At 36.8% G+C, this 3,092-nt stretch overlaps 1 long non-coding RNA gene across 1 annotated transcript; it reads right to left on the reverse strand.

Annotated features, from left to right (window-relative positions):
• Nucleotides 1–332: 332 nt before the first annotated feature.
• On the reverse strand, nt 333–1,312 carry LOC121317390. The gene is made up of 3 exons (XR_005950499.1): nt 1,222–1,312; nt 846–997; nt 333–417 (listed from the first exon to the last, which is right to left on the reverse strand). It is a non-coding gene; the product is annotated as an uncharacterized LOC121317390 (long non-coding RNA).
• Between the last annotated feature and the right edge of the window lie 1,780 nt (nt 1,313–3,092).

Raw genomic sequence — 3,092 nt, forward strand, 5'->3', positions numbered from 1 at the left:
CTTCCTCTGAATGTTTACATTGCTCAGGTCTGGTGGCAAAATGTGCCTGTTTCGATAGAGACCAAGGGTAACCAGATTACCTAGTGCTTCAGTTGAAATAGGCTTCAGCAGAAATGTTCATTATAGACTACCACAATGGGATTATACATTCGATGAAGATGGATATAGAAGGAAAATAGCAACATTCAATGCAAATCAAACATCAGAACTGGGGTAATTTCTGAGTGCTTCTAAAGAAGTCACCTCATATCCACAGCTTTCCACTTTTTCAGGAGGCGTGACTTGGTGGAGATGAGCAGCCCAATGACATTTCTACACTCCTTCCCTTTCAGCTGCTCTGTGATGGATTCCAGGCTCCTCTGCCTCCTCTGCCAGCGATCAAGCTCAGTCAGGGGGGTAGTGTTTATATCCAGAAGCCTGCAACCCCAAACAAAAACACATCTATGGACCTCATTCATCACAACTGCTCTTCTATAGCTTTACTAATCACCTGCCGGTCTCCAAACAATTGTTTTAACCATTGTACAAAGCACCTCCTTAACAGAGTTCCTCTTACCTGTGATTAGCTAACAAGCCCTGAAACTCTTTCCTGTTTAGAGAACTCCTCAATCAGCTGCAGTAGCATCCAAGTCCACCTCTGTGTAAGGCTGAAGTTGGGAGCCATAGTATTTAAGAGACCATGTTTTTTTTTGTATCCTTATGAAGAGAATGTGAGTGCTAGTGAAATGGCATTAGAGGGCTGAAGGAAGCCACGAGCATACTGTCTTACAACCGGTTCCTCGTTATAGAGGGCCTCCTTTCTGTTCAAAGACCTACTATCACTAACTCCAACCTCTGTAACTGACCTGTCATCACCTCCTTCATTGAGGACCTGCTCGATGGTTTTCATCCAATCAGAAACAAGGGCCTCGTTTTCACTAATAACATCTGAATCAATTGCGACTGACCGCTGCTGCATGATGTCTGAGCTCACTATTTGCGTTGGTCTCTTCAAAATCTACAAAAAAAAAAAAATATATATATATATATATATATATATATATATATATATACACACACACACACACACACACACACACACACACACACAGAATACATCTCCCACATCATAAGAAACTACATTTATTTTGTAAAAAGCAGCTTTATTTTGTTTTTGCTTAACATTGAAAAGGCTGCACGAGCATTGCATTTTTCATTTCCATCCAACAGCTTTAATGTTACCTGTTGCTTTTCTGATCTGACAGCCCCAGTTGAATTCTGCAGGGCAGACACATATCGCTCCAGTCCTAACAGAAAGTGAGTGACATCGTCCTGAGTGCAGCTGCCCCAATCCTCCTGAGCTCTTAACAGAGGAATGTACATCCCGGACAGCTGGGATCTCAGACTGTCGACAAAGTTGTGCTTAATTTCTCCACAGAAAATATCTTGTTCCATCCGAATAGGATCCACATCTCTGTCAGTCTAAAAAATGTATACAAATAAAAATGGAAATGTTAGAAATGGAAATGTTAGACATTCTAATATTGATAGTAGATAGTGGCTTTTTGGTTGCACAACTAAGCTCTCACACTTTGCAAATTCTGCTGTCATTGTAGGTAAACACCAGAAGATTCAAATACCAACTTCCCATGAAAACAGCTTTGCCACTTTTAGATACAGTAGTGTTGTATTATTTGCTATTATTAATGCCAGAAAATACCATGATTGAACCGTTCACCTTTAACTTTGCTATATTTGTAGTAAACTACAGTATTGCAATTTGCAGAACTTTCCCTTGTAAACATTTACTGCAGTGAACATGGTTACAGCAAAGAAAAATATTGTAAAACTAACGATGGCATGGTAAAACACAGGTAAGCATGGTAGTTGAGTATGGCGAAGCATAGTAAACCCATGTTTAGACATGGTAAGGACCTATACATGTTTAGTAAACCTCCCAGAGGAATATTTTGTGTACCACTAAAAGTTTTTGTTCCAACTCAAATCCTAAGGATATGAAGGTACATATATGTAATGAAAAAAAGGTGTCAAGGATAGGTGCTATGACTTGCAAATGAAGAGCTGTGAGTCATGCCCCACATGGTGGGAATGTGTTTGTAGTTTATAAAAAATACATATAAATAAACATTTTGATGACCTCTGTACTCCATGTGGGAGAAGGCCTGGACAAGTAAATCTGTTATGTTAATGGATGTTTACATAGTTTGATGTTCAACTATATAAATATATATATATATATATATATATATATATATATATATATATATATATATATATATATATATATATATATATATATATATATATATGCGCAATAAAAAACAAAGACTTTGTTTAGCATCTGTCATTAAAATAATATTTTACTTTTGTATTTATTTCAAATTTTACATCCAGGTTCACATACAATTACAGTGATTTATAATCTATCACAGTTAAAAATTGTCGTTTAGGATTTTTATTTTGGCGTACCAAACTTTTACTTGCAACATTTTGAAGCTTGTTACAAGGGATTGCCAACTAACTAATTTACACAATTAATTAACTTAATGGGTCCGGAAACTGGCCTTTGTCCACTTGAGCTGGAATAAGGTAGTTTTACTGTTGTAGTGAATGTCAGCTGTGACTTCCAGCAGTAAATTAAGGTCAGGGCTTTATTGCAATCCTAATAATCCCAAAAAATTATTAATGTTAAGCATTAGTGTCTTGGTTTTAGATGTAAAAATCAGATTGACCAGTACTTGTAGAACATCTACTGGCAGAAGATTTTTAGGTGTTTCTTACTACCTCTATAAATTATACTGTCAGTAAGAAACCCAAAGACTGGTGTGAGTAGGGTTAAACATCAGGGCTGAAAAAAGAGTTATATTATTTTATTGGACTTTATTGGACTCATAGGATGTGTTTTGTGCATTAATTGTCAGCAACAAAAGCAACTGCCTTTAAGTTAAACCCTACTGGTGGTAACATCTGCCTACAAATATACAGATCTACCACTACCTACAGAAAAGTGAGTTTGAAATTAAAGATAAGCTGTATAGGGGCAGATATGCATTTCGTGGAACTTGCCTCGTGTCGAAGAAAATACAGAATGG

The sequence above is a fragment of the Polyodon spathula genome, chromosome 6, assembly GCF_017654505.1.
Source record: "Polyodon spathula isolate WHYD16114869_AA chromosome 6, ASM1765450v1, whole genome shotgun sequence".
NCBI classification, from domain to species: Eukaryota; Metazoa; Chordata; class Actinopteri; order Acipenseriformes; family Polyodontidae; genus Polyodon; species Polyodon spathula.